Raw genomic sequence first — 21,282 nt, forward strand, 5'->3', positions numbered from 1 at the left:
GAAGGTGGCTTAGGTTGTAAGAATATTCTGGATATGGTGCAGGCTTTTTCTTATAAACTTTGGTTCTCTTTTAGATCGAAAGTTTGTTTATGGGCTATTTTCATGTTTACTAAGTATTGTAATGAGAGGCATCCCACTTTAATCCAATTTAAAAAGACTGACTCTTCAGTTTGGAAGAGATTATGCAATATCAGTTGGTATGCTGACCCTCTTATCCAATGGGGTTTGGGTAAAGGGGATGTCTATTTTTGGCAGGATAATTGGCTTGGTCAAGGCTCTATTGATAGTATGATCTCTTCTCATACTCCTAGTAATACTAAGGTCAGCTTTTATTTTGTCAATAATCAATGGGATGGTCATAAACTTAAACAAATCTTACCTGATAGCATTATGCATCTTGTTTTGAACACTCCTTTAAATACGTTGGAAGATGACCGTATCCTTTTTAATATGACTACTAACGGTATCTTTAGTATTAAGAAGGTTTGGGAGATATTTAGGAGTAAGAAGGAGGTTTCTAATGTTTATGATTCTATTTGGCACAATAGTATTCCTTCGTCTTATTCTATTCTCACGTGGAGATGTATGAAAGGTTATCTTCCGGTGGATGCCCGTTTGTGGAATAAAGGTTTTTATTTACCTTCTAAATGTTACTGCTTCTCTAACATTGAGTGTATTAATCATGTGTTTCTTTTCTGTAAGATTTCTCAAAGTGTTTGGAAACATTATGCTTTGATGGTTAATAAAACTATTCCTATTTTTGATTCTACTGCTATGAATGGTATTCAGTCTTTTTTAACTATTTGGATGTCTAATGCCAAAGGTCATGTGCTTAATTTTTTTCAGAAGGGTTACAAGGTCCTTAATGTGGCAGAAACATATGGTCTATGATTTTGATGATTAGCAAGATATTTCTATTTCTCTATGATTGCTTACGAACTAACGTTTCAGATTCACACGATCGACCTGCAATTTGGAATCAGCCTCAAGATTTGGTATACTAGTCTGAGTCGTTTGTATCTTTTCCCTTTCTTGATCTGTTTGTATTTCGTGTGGGACCTGTTTGGTTTGTATTGGAAGTTTTTCCTATTGTTCCTAGTAGAATTTCCTATTTTTGTCAATATCCGTTTGGGCCAATATGTTATATATCCTGGATGATTGTCAAAATCATAAAACGCCTAATTAGGGCATCCTCAATTCAGCAGTCGTCATAAACAGAATCGGCCTTGGACGATTACCGTATATCGGCAGGATTAATAGTCATTTAATTCAGAAAGAATACAACCGCCAAATAATCAGATTTAAGGAATTGCTTTTGTTTTAAGGAAATAGCCAGGAACGATATTTAATTATACCAGGCGATCTTAAACTCAATTATGACTAAATTGATCTGGTCATCTTTGGAAAGCAATTAATGTTGATTGTACGATAACATCATTCGGACGATCGCAGTGATCGGCCAGAGATGATGTCCTGGACATCTATACAATCGCAGCTCGAATTCCAGGGCGATGAAATCTGGATGATTGAAATCAGTTTTATAACTAATCGGCCCTGGAACTAATCATGATAATTCATCCAGGGACGATGTAACCAATTTTCTTCTGATCGTCCCATCAATCGGCCTGATGTACACGCTGGATAATTATATGTCACTCGCACTCACGTGACAGTATCGATATGGTATGGCATCCTAGACGCATAATGTGCGGACAAATAGAGATTGAGTCAGATTTATGGAGAGAGATCTTCAATATATGTATACACTATTGAGTAATAGACTATAACGTGTTATCGTTATAAGATGTTCTATTGGCATGAGAATCGTGTCTCTGAGAATATGCTGATAAAAAGTTAGAAGGATAGGGAGGCACTATAGGAGAAAGACGACATTTGTAGAGACAGAGAGGATGAGAGCATGTGGTAGTAAAGAAATCTGAGAGAGGGTGCTGGACTGAAGTAAATATGATAGGAGAGGAGATTGCAAAGAGGGTGAGTAAGTAGTGAGGGAGAGTTAGCCAGATTAAAGAGAATAATATTTACGGGTTAGAGATTAGCGCAACTTATTATATACGAGTGAGATGAAATTATTTTGAGAGCACAGACACGACTACGCACACTCTAACACTGATATATATATCATATTGTGATTTAAGGATACTCAGGCGACTCCGGAGGCAGAGCATAGACACTTCAAAGTGTGGAGGGTAGGACGTGAAATATATGATATGAGAAGTGATACCACTCAAATGTCGTAGAGTATGAGGGAGATTATAGGAAGAGAACATTTGGATATTTAGTTAGACTATTATCTACAAGAGGGTACATCAGATAGTATGAGACATTGGTATAAAGAATTTGCCCGACACCCAAGAATATACAAATCTGGTGTGATTCCTTCTTATTATTCCTCTCCTTTTATTGTCCGCAATTTGGTGTTCTTGTGTTTTGGGTGTGTTTGTGGTGGTTTTAGTTATCCAAATTCACCTCTCTCTTGTTAGCCTTGGGCCCAGTTCATAGGGCTTAATATCCGTTATGACTTCACGTGCTATCTTGACAACTTTCAGTGGTATCAAGAGTGGGAATTCAATAAAATAACGTTTTTAAAAAGCTTTTGAATTTTTGATCTATGGCCTAAATCGCATAATGTTGCGTTTTGAAGGTTGATTCAATACTCCAGACCTCCTTATTTAAAATATGTCTATTCGATTTCTTGGAGAAAAAACTGCACATGTTTATTTTTTTTGCAATCGATTTATTTTCGCATGTGGCCATATGATTCTTAACTAGTTGTTTGATCCCGTCACTTATTGTTATGGAGTTTAAAACTTACTATTCCTTTAATCAAATGGAATAATAAGAATAACTGAATGCTCAACTGAATGCACAAATGCTTTAAATTGCTTTTTCCTGCTGCTTTATTCTGAAGATTTATGTTAATATCCACTTGCATCTACTGGTAAGGAAGTTTAGGATAAATACATACCATATACGAAAGCAACGAAATGAAATCAAGCAGTTCAAGTGAATTTGTTAATGCATGATTTTGAATTACTTTCCATGAAACTTATGAAACGATCTTAAGACTGATACCAGATTCATTCAAATTATAAACTCAATGGCATGCTTTAGGAAAAGAATTTTCAAATTTTGAAAAGTTAACAAATTCTTCATTTTTCCTACTGGATAAGTTTTAATGCCAAAGTAGTTTGCTAATTTGATGAAATTAAAAGATTTGAATGATTAATTCTATGACTAATTTGATTGGCTGCACTCATTGGCCTTCGAGCAAGGTTTGGGGTCAAAGACTTTGGATGCAGGTAAACGATTGTTCTAAAAATTCGAAGAATATATAATAAGAGAAAGTTTGGTGGACGAATGGTCTAATAAGCTTCACAAACAAATCAACAATACAGCTCACCAAAGAAAAAGTGGAAAAAAGGTAAAAGTGGTAAGCGATGTCCATAGTTTATTCTGACGTTATTGCTTTTTGATGCAAGGAAGCGCTGGACATATGAAAAATTAGTGCCCTAATTTAAGATGGGTAGATTGCTTTTATGGATTCAGATTAAGAATTGTTGGCCTTGTTTTCTACGGGCCCGTGGTGTGTGAGTGATTTTAATGTTATTGCTATAGTAAATGAGAGATTGGGGAGTAATCACCCAATTTTACTGCGATGGAGGATTTTTAATTCCATGATTTCTTCTTGTGATTACATGATTTTATAAAATTAAGAGATTAAAAGGTTGTGGATTATGAGAGAATATACACAATTAAGTGGAAAGAAGGTATGAGAGGATAATGAATTTTAGAGTGCGATCTAAGATCGAACTGTGGTGCATATATCAAAATCAAGAATTGGATTGCTATATTTGTCGACATTATGAACCTCTTAATTGTGGTGCATTCTTTAGGCACGAGAATCTTGGTGATAGTATCTATTGCTTGAGCTCTGTCTTATTTTGTCTTTCTAGAATACTATAATCAAGTTTGATATGTACACTGATACTAATTAGTCTTTGTAAATTTTTTGCTAAAAACTATCTCTGATATTTGTCTGAAGCACGACGGTACAAATTAACTTTGTATATTCTTTTAAATAGAGCAATAGATTATAAGAATATATTGAGATAGACATCCTTTTTTATCAAGTTGTATGAGGTAGCAATACTTTTATTTGGAGTAAACTAGTGTGTGCGGAGACTATAAAAACTACACAGAATTATATGAGAGTATTGGTAGGAAAAATGCAATCAAATTACATTTTACATATTTTTGATAATTTCATGAATACTCGAAAAAAAGGATGATGGAGAAAGATATGGAAGTGCTAGGATTATCATATTATATGTAGAAAGTTAGTAACTCTGATTATAAATTTAATATGAAACTGTGCGGATTCTATTAAGATGTTGCTAAAGAAAATAAAAACTATTTTAATATTACAAATGATTTACAGGAGATAATATTTTTAGAGCACCACAGGCATCGGATCAGTATTATAATTACTGATGAGAGGAGCAGAGTTAGAGATCATATATTCAATGAGATTCGTAACAGTAGTGATAGGATACATCAACGACTAAGAAGAGTGATTATATATTATAGGTAAGAGAACGTCGTCCCTCTGTGGCTAGGGTTCTGGTGGAAGTTGATATTTCGAAAAAACACCCTAAAGAAGTTTGGGTTGGCTCAAAGGCTTTTGGTTATATGCAAAAAGTCGAGTTTGAGAAGGTTTCTGATTTCTGTTCGCATTGCAAAATTCATGGCCATGCTATGTCTGATTGTTTTATATTACACCCTGAATTAAAAAAAATCTGTGAAAGCTACGGTAGAGATAGTTGATTCTCCTATTAATTCTGTTTCTAATATTTTGCCATATCAAAGTTTATCTCATGCTGTTATGGATGTCCAAGTGGAGAAGGAGACTGGCTGTGTTGGCCAGGAAAACGAAGTGGAGGTGGTTGCTAATACTGAAGGTAACGTTTCGTGTAAGGATAGTGAGAAAATGCCAAATTTTTTTGTATTTGTTGATTCTATGCTTAACAACTCTATTGATTCTGCTTTGGTTCATACGAAAGCTAACTTAGCCATTAATGAGGATTCTGATGTTAGTGAAAATGGTGAAGAAGGGGAATATATTCCTTCTGAAAACAGGAAGGAGATTTCGGTGCAAAATGTGGAAAGTAGTGAGAATTGTGAAGAAGGGGAGTATATCCCCACGGAAAACAGGAAGGATAAATCTATGCAAAATCTTGAACGTGGTATTTCTCTACCTGTTGAGTTAGAAGGTTCTAAGTCTAAAAAAGCCGTTGTGGATGATTCCTTTCTTAATAAGTTCGAGAACGACCAATTTACTAAAGTTAATAAGAAAAAGGAAAAGAAAATTAAAGAATCTGCATCCTCTACGCCTTTCTCTACTAGAGCTCAAACTAATGCCAAAGGTTCTCATGGTTAAGTCCTTGATTTGGAATGTTAGAGGTATTGGTGGTAAGAACTAGAAAACTAGAGTTAAAAATATTTGTAGGATTCATAATATTCAAATTCTGGTGTTACTTGAACCCATGATTGCTATGTCCAAAATTGATAATACGGCGTCTAAGTTAGGTTTTATTAATAAATTTGCTAATTGTTCCAATAAGATTTGGATTTTCTGGAAGAATGCTGTCACGGTTGCTATTAGGGAGAATTTTATTCAAGTTGTGCATGTTTCTATATCTATGTTTAATTTTAATTGTAATGCTTCCTTTGTTTATGCTGCTTGTTCTAGAATGGGCAGAATTACTTTGTGGGATCAGATTAAGAATTTTGCCTTGTTTTCTACGGGCCCGTGGTGCGTTGGAGGTGATTTTAATGTTATTGCTAATGCTAATGAGAGATTGGGAGGTAATCACCCCAATTTTAATGCGATGGAGGATTTTAATTCCATGATTTCTTCTTGTGAATTACATGATATAGGTTTCTTTGGTAATGCTTATACGTGGAATAGAGGAAATTTGTGGCAAAGACTGAATAGAATCTTATTTAATCAGGATTGGATTGCCAAATTCCATATGACTAATGTGGAGCATCTTAGCAGGACTGTTTCTGATCATGCCCCTTTACTGCTTTCTATAAATGCTAACACGAATTTTATTCCTACTGCTTTTAAATTTCAAAATATGTGGCTTGAGCATCATGACTTTTTTAATGTTTTTGAGAATAATTGGAAAGCTCCTTTATTCCCGTGTAACAATGTTTCTGGTATGGCTAAACTTTGGAGCAAACTTAGTAGGCTTAAACAGGTTTTGAGATGGTGGAACAAACATACTTTTAAAAATATTTTTGATAATATTCATGATGCTGAAAAAAGGGTGATGGAGTTGGAGCAGATTCATCAGCTTATTCCTGATAGTGATAAGCTGTCGGATCTTAATGTTGCTAAGATAAACCTGTTTAAGTTACAAGAACAGGTAGAGATTTTTTGGCACCAAAAGGCTACGACTAAATTTACTATAGAGGGGGATAGGAACACTAAATTTTTTCATGCTTTGGCTAATAAGAAAAGAATTAGGAACCATATTTTCAAAATTTATACTGATGATGGTAGGGTTTTGGAGGATGAGGATTCTATTTTGTTGTCTAGTGTGGAGCATTTTAAAAATATTTTCAATAGGGAATTTACTCCTAATCCCATTAATAAACCTTATATTGTTCCTAGTTGTATTTCTGAGGAGGATAATTGCCAGCTTACTCTTGTTCCATCTGAGGAGGAGGTTTGAAAAGTTATGCAGGATATGAATATTGATTCTGCTGCTGGACCTGATAGGTTTACTACGAAGTTCTTCATTAAGACTTGACACATCATTAAGGGAGATATTTTGGAGGCGGTGGCTGATTTCTTCTCGGGTAAACCGTATTTGAAATTCTTCTCTGCTACTAACATTATTTTAATTCCCAAGAAACCTGCTACTAATAATTGGAATGATTTTAGACCTATTAGCTTATGCTCCTTTTTTAATAAGCTTATGTCTAAAATCCTTGCTACTAGATTGGTTAATATTCTGCCGAGAATTATTTCTCAGAACCAAACTGATTTTGTGAAAGGTCGTAGCATTTTTGATAATATTTTACTTGCCCAAGAAATTACTCATGATATCAATACGAAAGTTAAAGGGGGGAACTTTATTTTGAAGTTGGATATTACTAAGGCTTATGATAACCTGTCTTGGGATTTTCTTTATAAAGTGCTGCTTTTATTTGGTTTTAACCAAGCATTTATTTCGTTGATCAAGAATAGTATTGAGCATTGTTTCTTTTCTGTAATTATTAACGGGAAAAGTAATGGTTTTTTTAAATCTAGTCAAGGTTTACGTCAAGGTGACCCTCTCTCCCCTGCTTTATTCATTATTGCTGCTGACTATTTATCTAGGGGATTGGAGGTCCTTTATAAGAGACACCCAAATATGTTTTATCGTACCTTGGGTGGTATTCCTATAACCCATCTCAGTTTTGCTGATGATTTCATTATCTTTGCTAATAGTTCGCTTACTAATGTTAAGTTTCTTGTTAAGCATCTTGAGGAATTTCAAACTATGAGTGGTCTGTTCATTAACAAGAACAAAAGTATGTTTATTGTTTCTAAGTCTACTAGCCAAGGTAAAATTAATGATATTAAAAGGATTTGTAGTTTCAATTGCTCTGCTCTGCCTATTAAGTACCTTGGGACCCCTATTTACAAAGGGCGTAAGAAAAGTATGCTCTTTGAGGATATGGTTTCGATTTTCCAAAGCAAAATTTGTAATTGGTCTTCGAATTTACTTTCTTTTGGTGACAGATTGGTTCTTATTAAACATGTTCTGAATTCTCTTCCGATTTATATTTTTCATACTACGAATCCGTCTCCTTCCATATGCCTTAGATTGGAAAGATTAATTAACAAGTTTTTTTGGGATGCTAATATTAATAAATCCTGTATTTTGTGGTCTTCTTGGCAAAATATGTGTGGCCCTTTCAATGAAGGTGGCTTAGGTTGTAAGAATATTCTGGATATGGTGCAGGCCTTTTCTTATAAACTTTGGTTCCCTTTTAGATTGAAAGTCAGTTTATGGGCTATTTTCATGTTTACTAAGTACTGCAATGAGAGGCATCCTACTTTAATTCAGTTTAAAAAGACTGACTCTTCGGTTTGGAAGAGATTATGCAATATTAGTTGGTATGCTGACCCTCTTATCCAATGGGGCTTGGGTAAAGGGGATGTCTATTTTTGGCAGGATAATTGGCTTGGTCAAGGCTCGATTGATAGTATGATCTCTTCTCATACTCCTAGTAATACTAAGGTCAGCTTTTATTTTGTCAATAATCAATGGGATGGTCATAAACTTAAACAAATCTTACCTGATAGCATTATGCATCTTGTTTTGAACACTCCTTTAAATACGTTGGAAGATGACCGTATCCTTTTTAATATGACTACTAACGGTATCTTTAGTATTAAGAAGGTTTGGGAGATATTTAGGAGTAAGAAGGAGGTTTCTAATGTTTATGATTCTATTTGGCACAATAGTATTCCTTCGTCTTATTCTATTCACACGTGGAGATGTATGAAAGGTTATCTTCCGGTGGATGCCCGTTTGTGGAATAAAGGTTTTTATTTACCTTCTAAATGTTACTGCTTCTCTAACATTGAGTGTATTAATCATGTGTTTCTTTTCTGTAAGATTTCTCAAAGTGTTTGGAAACATTATGCTTTGATGGTTAGTAAACCTATTCCTGTTTTTGATTCTACTACTATGAATGGTATTCAGTCTTTTTTAACTGTTTGGATGTCTAATGCCAAAGGTCATGTGCTTAATTTATTATCTATTACTATCTTGTGGTTTATTTGGAAAGCTCGCAATGAGGCGAAGCATGAGGGGAGAAAGATGGAGGATAAAAGCATTATTTCCAATGTTAATCATAAATTACTACAAATTTTTGCTGGCAAGCTTCTTTCTACAAAAAATTTTACTCACTGTGATGCTTTGGGTGTGTATCTAGGTATTCCTATACATATGGAGGTTGTGATGAGTAGGGAAAGGATCGTGCGTTGGATTAAACCTATTATTCCTTATTTCAAACTTAATACTGATGGTTCTAATGACAATCAGCATGCTGGTTTTGGTGGTCTTGTGCGTGACAGTGTTGGCAAAGTGATTGTGGCTTATGCGGGCCCTTTATCTCCGTGTAAAGTCATTTTTGCTGAGCTAATGGGGTTACTTAAAGGTATTATCATTTGCAATAATAGAGGTCTTCTTAATATTGAGATTGAGGTGGATGCTTTAAGTCTCATTAATATTATAAAAAATGTGGATACTTTTTCTCCTCAGTTTTTTTACATTATTAGGAATATTCGTTTGTCCCTCTCTAAGCTTAACTATTCGATTAATCATGTGTTTAGAGAGGGAAATGCGTGTGCTGGCTGCTTGGCTAAACTTGGCAGCAGGTTGGAGGAGGAAAGGGAGTTTGATGTGATTACTTTGCCTCTTAATTTGAAGGGGCTAGTTAATCTGGATAAGATTGGCTTACCTTATATAAGAAATATATGATTTTGCTTTCTTGGTTGCGGGTATGGAGGTTTTGTTGTTTGGCTCTTTGTGCTTTCTGTTCGTTTGGCAAACCTGGTAAGGGTTGTTGGTTGAGTATGCCTGGTATTATTGTTTGCTCCTCTTACTGCAACTGGGCGTGTGGTTTTTTGGAAACCCCGTTAAGGTGTTTAACTTATGTTGGGTTGGGTCTTTGTCATTGTGTTATTTTGCTGTGGATTCATTGGAGCTGTTTGAAGGCTATTTTATTAGCTTCTATTTCATTTATGTATGGTGCCATGAGTTGCGATGGGTTTTGCATTGTTCAGGTGGATGTGTTTCAGTTTCTTTGCAGGTTGGTTAGCTGGAGTTTCTGGTATATTTTCTCTGCTGGGTGGATTTCTTTGGCAAGGAGTATTGGTTTATCCTTTGGCATGTTGTTGCATTGGGTGGACTGGTGGATGGTTTTAGCTGTGTTGTATTTCTTCTGGAGTATTTCGTTTCTCGGAAATGGCTGTTTTGGTTGTCTGCAGGTTTTTATTAGGATGTCCAATGCTAGGATGGCTAATGTTATTTTGAAGTCGTGGCCTGATAGGGATAACACTGGATTTTTACTTCTATTATCTACTTTATTTCCCTTAATGTATTTTGGAGAATTCCTTGCAGGCATCAATTTAAACTTCGTGTTACGAGCGTCAGTGACTGCAAGGTATTCTCTTTTTCTTTTTGGTATTTCTATTTCTATTATCTTCTGGTTTTTTGCAGGAAGACTGAGCAGAAAGGGACCATTCTGCTCTTCCTTTTTTGGGTGCTATTGTCTCATTGCCCGTATTATTTCCGTTATTGTTTTTGTAATCATAGAAAAAGGATCCTCCGGCTCATAGGCTGTTTGTTTTTCTTTTTCTTTTTCTTTTTAATTGTAGCTCATGCGAGCATTAGAGGGCTGGAGGAACCTTTTAAGGACTATGTAACCGATTTTTGTGATATTAACGCGTAGGCCTCATAGGTGGGTTTTAACCATATATACATATATATATTATTTCATATCAAAAAGTAAGTAAAATAATATAAAATTAAAAAATTCAAATGATGCTTGTTGCATAGACAAAACTTTAAATTCTTTATAAATTCTAGAATTTATTTGATCCCATTTATTATTTAAAAATAATAATGTTGAATAGAAGCCATCATTTCGTAAATAAACAGAAAAACGAAAGATTAATGGAGTGATTACAACATGACCGTTCAATATATTTCATTTGCTAAGGATTCACGATACTACTCCATGATACATGCAACTGTTTGCTGAATGATTGATTGGAAAAGTTCTCTCTTATTTACAAGTTTCAATTTTTACTAATTTCTCTCGCTAATCTGATTGACTTTTGAAATTGATCAAAAATGATGACAATGGTTCTGAGGCAAATAGGAAGAGGGGAAGCCAATTGGCTGATCTCTTCTCTTCCATCAAACAAGACTTTCGGGTACGTATAGTTGTACTCAGATCAATCCCTATTAGCTTCACCATCCTCCAAGGGCAAGAGAGATCCCCCACTTTCCCTTTCGTGGAGATTCCTCTTGATCTTTCGCTTCCACCATTGAGGTCGGATTCAATACTAGGCTCCGCCATGCAAAGGTGGTGGTGGAAAGATTCAAAGAACAAAATACTCACTATAAAGTCGAATGAGATCTTACCAGAGAAGACCGACTTCAATCATTATTCAACATTCCTTTCTGCACAGTTCTTTTAAGTATGCATAGTTTTTTTATCAACATATTCAGGAAATAAAACTAATTCAAAGTCCTTTTCTTAATAGTTCTATGTTAAATTTTATTTGGACAATTTTTTGTTGTTTTTTAAAATAATTTTTTAATAAAAAAATTTCTGAATTAAAAAATTTTTGTACGAAAAAACTAATTTAGAAAATAATTAAAAAGTTATTTCAAACAAAATCTTAATTAAATTCTTCATTGCATAAATTAAATTTCATCTGATTAGTTGAACTTATGTTGATTAATTAATATCATAATATGATTCATTATGCTGATTCATTTTAGTCCTTTCCTTTATCCTTGTGTTTATTTTAACATATTATTAATTATGTTTAAACTTATCATTCATTATGACTTGAGCAGCATTTCATTTATTTTCTTATGCGTTTTTTGTATACATGTTTTAATCATTCCAAAATTTTAGTTTCAACTCTCTTATTATTATTTTTGCAGGCTAAAAAATTTGCGGCTATAGAGTGAGTAAATTTTTCGTCTCAGTGATGCACGGATATCCAACACATAGAGAGAGAAATAAAATACCTGATCTTTTTACGTGGAAAGCCCGAAGTGGGAAAAACCAAGGAGCCTTGCCTAGGTGAAAAGAGTCAACTAAATTTGAGTGAATTAAAAAGTTTAACCCATCCCTTGACTTAGAAGCAGACAAATTACAGTAGTTTGGAGAGCTAGATAAAGGTCTAGCGACGGTCGGACGGAAGTCCAACGGCGTTGGTGCAAAATTTTAGTTGACGAGGAATGATTTAACGAAGGTCAGGCAGAAGTTCAGCGATGCTCGACTGCCTTGTGGAATTTTGGAGGCGATCAGCAGTCTGACAGTGATCACGACGAAGGTCAAGATGAAGTCCAGAGGCGGTTGACGACCAGGTGGAAGTCCAGCCACGGCCAGCGGTCGGGCGATGGTTCAACAACGATCAGGTTGAAGTCCTCTGATGATTGTCGACTGATGGAAGTACAACGATGGTTGATGGTAATGCGGTGGTTTGACGATGGTCGTGCTAAAGTTTGGCAGTCGTCGGCGATCGGGTGGAATTCTATCGGTGTCGGGGGCTGGGCTATGATCAGATGATGGTCAGGCTGAAGTTCGATAGTGGTCAGTGGTTTGGTAGAGGTCCGACAACTGTTATGGTGAAGTCTGGTGGCGCAGTTGGCGACATGATGGAAGCCCGATGTTGTTAAGCGGAGGCAAGGTGGTGGTCTGACAATGGTAGGGTAGAAGTTTGGCATCGGTAGGCGGCCTGGTGGAAGTTTGGTTGCGGTCGGTGGAAAGAAAGTGTTTGAATGATGGTCAGATTAAAGTCTGGTGGCGGTCGGCTGCTGGGTGGAAGTTCGCTAGCGATCGTTGGCCAGGCAGTGGTCCGAAGATAATCAGGTTGAAGTCCGGCTGTAGTCGGGCGGAAGTTCGGCGGTGATCGACAGACGAGCGGTGGTCCGACGTAAGTCGATGGGGGGTTCGGAGTGCTCCATCAGATGGCTCGTATTGATACCCTTAAGCATAGAGAGTTTTTCAAATGTTTAAGTGCCTTAACAATGTCGGAATTTAATGATCTTGGACTCGTTGGATTTGTCTTGCCAAGCCGATTGATTTGACTATAAGCATGTCATATTTTTATAACATTTTGTCATCCAAATAATGCTTTGATCATCCAAATAAGGTTTGTGGCCCCCAATTTTAACCCATTTGGACTCGAGTTGGATTGATTTTGGTGTTATTAGGTTCGTCTCTTTAAGACCTTCAGTTTTACTAAAAGTTCACTGAAATTGAAATTCAGATGATCCTAAATTTAATTTTAAAAGTTCTCAATTTAAATATGCCTCGAGATCATACTTGATAAAAGCAAATTTTTTATGACGTATTAATTATTATTATTTTATTTATAAAACTCACAATGGACTTATGAGTTAAATCAATAAAAGGATTACAAGTAATCAGAGGGATCCACATCTTACTTTGCTCAAAGAGCTACAATCAAAATAGAAAAGAACCTAAGGAGCCATATATCCCTAACTAATTACAATAATAAAACCCAAAAAAGATCCAAAGCCAAGACCCACAAAAGCCGCATAGCTGGGAAGATTAGTCCAGTTTGCACATAGATATCAACATAATATCTGCAAAAAAGATATAACATAAAACAAAATATTGCAAAATAAATGGCACCTACAAAATAGATAATGTTAGAAAATCCAAGAAAAGAAAAAAATAGAGAAGACAACATAAGATAGCATCAGAGGACGATACCACAATAGAAAACAAATGAAAATACTCGAATCAGCAACAAGGACCAGTAAAAAAAAGGAGAACCAACCAAAATATCCCTGGTAAGAGAAGAAAGCCCAACCCAAAATAGGAGACCAAAAGAGACCCAGTAGGAGGAAAAGAACCACACAAACTACAACTAACACCCGAGGAAAGAAGACATGCACAAAAAACCCATAAAAAAGAATCAATAATAAAGAAACCAACCCAACCCCAACAAGAGGAACAAAAGACAAAAAGACAAAAAATAACAGTAGATTAAAAAACCAACCAGGCGCCGGTAAACGCGGGTGTTTTTTTAGTTTTTTTTTTTAATTTGACCGGCGGTTTAAGACTGCCGGCTAACCGCCAGAATAATTTTCCTACGGGGTTTTTTCCGGCGGCATTTTAACCGCCGGAAAACCGCCGCTAAATTACAAAACCGCCGGAAAATGCTCAATTTCCGCCAAAAATTGCCGCAGGAAATGAGTGATTTTCCTGTAGTGAGACCAAAAAAGACCCAGTAGGAGGAAAAGAACCACACAAACTATAACTAACACCCGAAGAAAGCAGATATGCATAATAAACCCATAAAAAAACCAACAACAAAGAAACCAACCCAACCCCAACAAGAGGAACAAAAGATAAAAAAGACAAAAAATAGCAGTAGATTAAAAAACCAACAAGACAACCCAAACACAGTGATCTATAGAATAGATCTGCATAAAAAACTTAAACAAAAGAAGACACCATATAAAAAAAAAGGCAAATGCCCCAGCATGAAAAAAAAAAGAGTAGAAAAACCAAGGCACATGCAAGGAAGGAACTAGAAACAACCACCACACTAGCTAACTAGTAATGTAAGGTAACCCATATGCATCCAACATAATTTTTCCCTTAAGTATAGTAGTAATATTTAAAATGCTAAAAGGCATGAAACAAATCATGGCAGAGCCTTCCTTAGCCAAACATGCTGCACACATATTAGAAACCACTTTAATGTAAGAGAAATTACTCTGTAATTCCATCATCTTTTAAAAATTATAAAAATTAATAGCGTTAAGACACTTTTTTACATCAACCAATAAAAACATTCTTTTAGAATAAGTTTCAATCTAGATTGTCTTAATGTTATAGTCGTAGCACAATCTTAATTAAGAAAGGCAAATAACTCCACACCTACAACATCACTATTAATATAATTGAAACAAAAACAACACTCCATCTTGCCATTGTGATCCTTAATCAAGCCACCACACCCTTTACTAACAACATGAATGTTAAGTTTAAACTCATTAATATGAGGGTTAGACCAGTTAATAATCAAAGGAGTAATCACATTAGAGTTTCATAATGAATATTAAAGAAAGCCAATTATTCCTACCTCTAAAGTGTTTCAAAGATAGCGAACCACCCTTAATGAGTTGTTAAATTTTGAATGATAAGGAGCCAAAAACCCTTTGATGACACATTTTAATATAATTATGTTTGCTCTTATTCCTCTCATCCCAAAGTAATCAAAACACTAATAAAGGAATGACGGTGAATATAAAACTTTTTTACTTTAAGATGAAACCAACATTCTAAAAAATTAGAAATATCCAAGTTATTAAAATCAATCTTAATTTGCAAACCTTTTTACAAAGCAGTCCAAACTTTAGTAGCCACACACCCATTCAAAAAATCATTACTAATAGTCTCTACATAATAACATCATTAACATTTAGAAAATAAACATAAACCTTTATCTTGTAATCTACTGTAAAAAAGAATAAAACCTTTTCAAAATTTCTAAACTAACATAGAAGTAGTTAAAGGAGTAGAAAAATTCTAAATGTTATCAAAGATAGGGTTAAAATCTTTTTGATTTCTAATAAAATGCCACACTTTATTGAGACTAAAATTACCATCCTCGTATAACTTACACATGATTTTATAATTATAATTACTATTAATGGGGATATCACAAACCATGTCTACCAAGTTTTGAGGAATGCACACAAAAAGGTAATTTTTTGAACAAACATCATTACTGATGAACCAAGAAGCTTTCAATGAGGAGGTCGAATGAGAATTGAGATAGGAGTCTAGAGACCCCTCACCAAACCAATCATCCTGCCGAAAGAAATATGAACAATTATGAATTCCCCATTGAGTAATTGATTCCACTACCATTTAATGTTGCCAAAGCTTTTCCACCTCAGGGATTGACTTTGTTTAAAAGAGCAAGAGGTTGGATGTTTGTTATACAATATTTTTTTATTCATGAATTTGGCCCAAAGAGATTCATTACTCCTGAGTTTCTATCGTAATATGAAAGAAAAACTTTTAACCAAATCATAAATGGACTTGCAAGACTACCACCCCTTTAAAAACGGGCCAGTATTATACCACAATTGGACCAAAGAATCCTTTTAGAATTATTAGTGGAGCTCCAAAAAAATTTATTTAAAATTTTCTCCAAGCAATCACAAATACCTAAAGTTGGATTAATGATTTGAAGGAGATAGATAAGCATAGAACAAAAAATGCTCTTAATGAGAATAAGTTTAGCCCCCATAGAGATAAATTTAAATTCATAGGCAGAGAGATTACTATTAACGGTAGTAAATGTATTATTAAACAAAAAAGACTTCTTACAATAATTATACAAAAAAGTTACACGATAACAAATGGTTAAAACATGATTGCAAAAGTTAATGCATAATTTAATATTGTCAAAATCCAACAGAGACATACCTTTGCCACCAATGGAATATCATTTTCTATTATTAAAATTAAGACCACTTTCCCGTTCAAAAGTAGAAAGAAAATTCTTGACCTTCTTAACACAATCATTAGAATCGTTACAAAAGATGATTGATAAGCCAAAGTCACAATCGCTCTAATTAGACTATAAGGTTTTCCTCTATAATTCAAGTCTTCCTTCAACTCCCTCTCTAGTATTATCAAAAAGAATATCATAAACAAATTGCATACCTTCACTACAAAGCCCCGCAGCAAGGAAAGAGTTTGTCATGTTTACGAATTTGGACGAAGAAGGGCAAAAGGAAGAAAGATGGATATATTCACAACGACAAAGTGCCCGTCGGAGGTAAAGGAGGTGTGACTACGGATGTGATAGAAGAATGACGAGGAGGTGAGATTTTGAATGTGACATGGAGGAACGTCATTGAAGGAGGCAATGCGATAGGAAGGAATAATATCGTAGGAGGAAAAGAAGTTATTTAGCGACTATAGTCGAGAATGTGCGGAGGCAAAGTTGAAAGAGAGTTGAAGGGAAGATGTAAGAAGTCAAAGAATCAAAAGAAAAAATGAAACTAAAGCACAATCCATCAGCTGGATAGGGTAGTTTTCGGCGAATTTGCTGCGAAATTATGACACATTTTTCACCGTAAACTTATGGCAGAAATTCTGCGACAAAAAAAAAACATCAAAAATTTCCATCGTAAATATGTCGCCATTTTTGACAAAAATTAATCCACCGTAAAGTCCGCTGAAAACCCACCGCAAATGCTAACTTTCTAGTTGTGAGGATTATTGTTTGGCGTAGCTGAGCAAACCAGAATGAAAATGATGTTGTTTTTGTAGACGAGAAAACCAGAATCAAATTGGGATTTTGCTTCTATCGTTGTAAGTAACTTCTATTTATAATTGAATGAACATAAAATTCTTTGTTATAGGCGTAATTTATGCTCATTTTATACCATGACTTTAAGAGTAAAGCCACTCATCCACTTGAGCATCCTCATCTCTGCAACACTTAACCTAATATTATGCTCCTCTTTTAATGGAAAACATTTTGCACCATAATGCATTGTAGGTCTCACCATTTCTTATAGAATATTCCATTAAGTTCTAGGGGGACTTTTCTATCATGTAACAAACCTGATGCATTCCTCCACTTCAACCTTCCAACTTGAATTCAGCTAATAATATCTTCATTTATTTCACAATCACTATGAATAATAGACCAAAGGAGTTGGGCGACGATGGTCGGGGAGACCATAGTGTGGAGATGGTGGTTGGAGAGACCATAGTCGACAAACGACGGAGATCACAATACAAGAAAATTGTAGAGAGAGATAGTATGGGTCTCGAAGGCCGATACAATATTCTAACAATAGATTAATATCAAAATAGGGTTTTGAAAATTGGATTTCTATAATGCAACTAGTTCAAAGAATACATATCATCTCAAAAGATGAACATGAATTCTATAGAATATGTTTAAAATAAAAATCGTTTTATTTTTAAAAAAGTTTATATCATCTTTTTTTAGATATGAAAGAAAAAATTATATTATCTTTAAAAGACGAACATGAACATTCTTCAAGGATATCCGAAAAGCAAGAATGAGTTTTATAAAATTTATTTTTTCTTAAAGTTGATGATAACAAGTATATATTATATTATCTGAAAAGATAATAGTAACATTCTGACAAGTCGTATCAAAATTAGAAACTAAGGTTTTAAAAATATTATGTTCGCAAAGATTCTTCCTTGTTTTATACGAATAAAACAAGGTTTATTTTTAGTCTGGGTTTTCAATCCCTAATAGGAGCCAAGCCCTATAGTTAATTGCATCCTAGGAGGAGAAGCTCCTAAGAAAACTCTCGATTAAAGGCAGTGATGTTCAAATACCTTTTGAGTACAAAGTAAAAAGGCAAAGAAAATAGGGGAAGTAGGAATTTTTCAAGAAGAGCTTCAATGTTGAACATTTTTAGCGGGGTCAAAAAGAAGAAAGGTAGGAGGGCCGTCGGATTCTGAGAAGCTCAAAGACAACCTCAAGCCTAGCCTATGTTAGGCTTTTACATTTTAGGAGAAAATTTTTCATGTTTAAAAAATTGACATTTTATTTAGAATTTGGGATTTTAGTTCCCGAGGATTGAGGACTTAAGATCTAAAAAAGAATCTGCCTCCGAACCTAAATCTAATTTGGGTACTACAAAGTAGTGGAACCCGAACCTAACTAATGAAAGTGGGGCAAGTTTTGGGCTAAAACCCGGCCTGGATTGGGGGAGCCAGGGCTAACCCCTAAACGCTTTTAAAATAATGTATCCAGTCTCTTATGAAGATGGGTAGGGCAATGTTTGTTTAAGGTTTTAAGGAATTGAGGGCCACATCTAAGACAGATCCTAATTGGCCCTTTAACTTTATGTTAGGGTGAAAAATGTCTAGTAAATGTAAATTAAATTTTTAGACTCTTTTTATTTGTATCTAATGCAATGCATGCTAATTGACTTGAATGCGAATAAATGGATAATGAAGAAGTTTAAAAAATTTAGGTTAGAAAATAGGTTTTTTCCCTAGAGGAATTTGCACAACTTCCCTTGACAGACTGCACCCTCAAATAGGTCAAGTGGTCTGCCAGAACCCGCAGGCGGGGGAGGTGCCTAATAAGGAAAGAGAAAGTAATAATATGCTTATGCTGACTTCGGCGGGTCCCGAGCTTTACTTCTTAGAACGTTATAGTTTACTATGTTGAAGCCTAAAAAATTTTATTTTTAATTTACAAGTAAAGAATTTGTAAGCGTACCCTTACACGAAAAAAATCTCTCCGATTCCGAATCCAGGCTACAAGCAAACACGGCATGGAGAGGGTCCCTAAAAAAAAGAGGCTACTGCACAAACAATGTAAACAAACAATTTTTAATAATCCAAATATAATGTTCGAAATGTCATATTACACCCAGGAATTTTATAGAAAGTTAAAGTGGCGGCACACTGGAAACAAACACTGGGATTAATAATCCTGAAGAATAGACGCAAGTGATTTTTGAAAATGGGATATACTGTATTTGAATCTTCATTTCTTCATCTTTCTTTCTAAATCTTCTCGGTTTTAAATCTTTTCTTCTTCCTACGAACTGTCTGCGGGTCCCATGCGGGTGTCTGAATATCCAAATGAAAAGAAACTCATCCTATGAGGGGTATTGTTCTTTTTCTAATTTGGGATATTTGGAATCAATCTAAAATTTGGCTTTCCAAAGTAAAGAGAATAATCCTTTAAGTATACTTCCCCACCTTTCTTTTTGATTTTCAATTGAAATGTAATATCCGAACTTTCAAAATCATTTCACATTTTTTGGAACTCTTGATATATATATAGTTTTACATTAGCCATTTCATATATTTCACCAAAGAGAAGAAAAAATCTAGTCCCCCTGCAAGGTTTTATCCTAAGCAATTTATAATAAATCATCCCAAGCACTTATCTATTCGTATTTAAAATTAAAAGTCAATTTAGCCACACTTGGCCACATTTCCTTTTTATTTGGGGGCGAGGCAACTGGAGTACCTGAAGCCATGTTATATAAAATTCTTTGGATTAATTTGCCCCTTTTTCTGCCCTGCACCGAGTGTGGCCACCTGCAAGGAAATCTTGTTAAACAACCCAGATGCTCCTAACCTGATAGGTAATCTTAATCGTAGTCAAAGTTACAACACAGAGTACAGTAAAAGTAAATATAAGACAAATAACCAACAATTTTATAACCACCATCGCGCAGATGAAACTGAGGAAAGAGCCTGTCAATGTGCAGTAAGGAAAGTAGACGCCGGGCGCTAACCTACAAGCTAAAGTCGGTTGTCCTACAACAAGTGTCTAAAGTGTGTGTATTAGAAGGTGTTGGTTTTGATATAATCTAAATCAATTATTATTTAGAAGAAAATTTTTAATTAATTAAATTTATTTGGGGTTAATAAATACGTAAAATAAAATAAAAGTAATAATATATAATAATATAATAATAATAATAATATAATAATATATAATAATGGAATGTTATGGGAGTTTTGTATGTTATAATGTCTCTATCCTAAGGTGGTAGCATGCATCCTAAGTCTAAGTTTTTTAAGACCCGAGTCCTTAATTTTTGTCCTTAAATGGTCACTACTGTTATATAGGTGAAAATCAATTGTTTATTACTAAACCCTTAGGACTTTTCCGTCACGTAGAATAGGATTTAGGGGATCTATGAATAAAATAAAAATAAATCTTGAATAAATTGGAGAGTTAAACAAGGACCTAAAGGGAAGAGGTTTTACGCAAGTCACATCAGGGTCGGCCGTAAAGATTTTCCTAAGTTTAGAAATACGTGCATTAGTCAAACCGGGGGGCTACGATCGGTGGTGTCACCCGTGAGCACATCTACACGGTTGGATGTAGAAGGCCGACTGGCGCGTCACTTGAGCTCCTTGTACTTTTCTGTCCACTCGATGCAAGTGAATCGTTCTCGTAAGTTCATGCGAAATATCAGAAAAGAAAACAGGGAAACATGTGGATTAGAAAAGGTAGCATTTATAATTAATATAATAAATAATTATAGAAATTTATACTGAAAATTAAAGACGGTACGTTTGCTTCGGACTTTGAATACTGGGCCTTGGTTAAGATGTCTTTTTGAAACTTTTACTTTTGGAAGATAATTGTATACCTTTCCAATATTTACTTTTCATCTTTTAAACCTTCATACAATGTTTTTGCACAAAAACAAAACACTTTTACGCCTCTACCACTTATATACTTCTGCCAATCCAAGAATCATACTATAGCACTTTTCTTAATCAAAATACTTTTAAGCTTTAATATCTCAAGAGGCACTTTTCTAGCACATTTCAAGATTTTCCGCTTTCAATAACATAACACCTTTCACGATTAATTTTTTCACTTTTCAAGCGCCACATACAAATTTACTTTTCTTTCCAAAA

The sequence above is a fragment of the Dendrobium catenatum genome, unplaced genomic scaffold (assembly GCF_001605985.2).
Source record: "Dendrobium catenatum unplaced genomic scaffold, ASM160598v2 fragScaff_scaffold_1056, whole genome shotgun sequence".
NCBI classification, from domain to species: Eukaryota; Viridiplantae; Streptophyta; class Magnoliopsida; order Asparagales; family Orchidaceae; genus Dendrobium; species Dendrobium catenatum.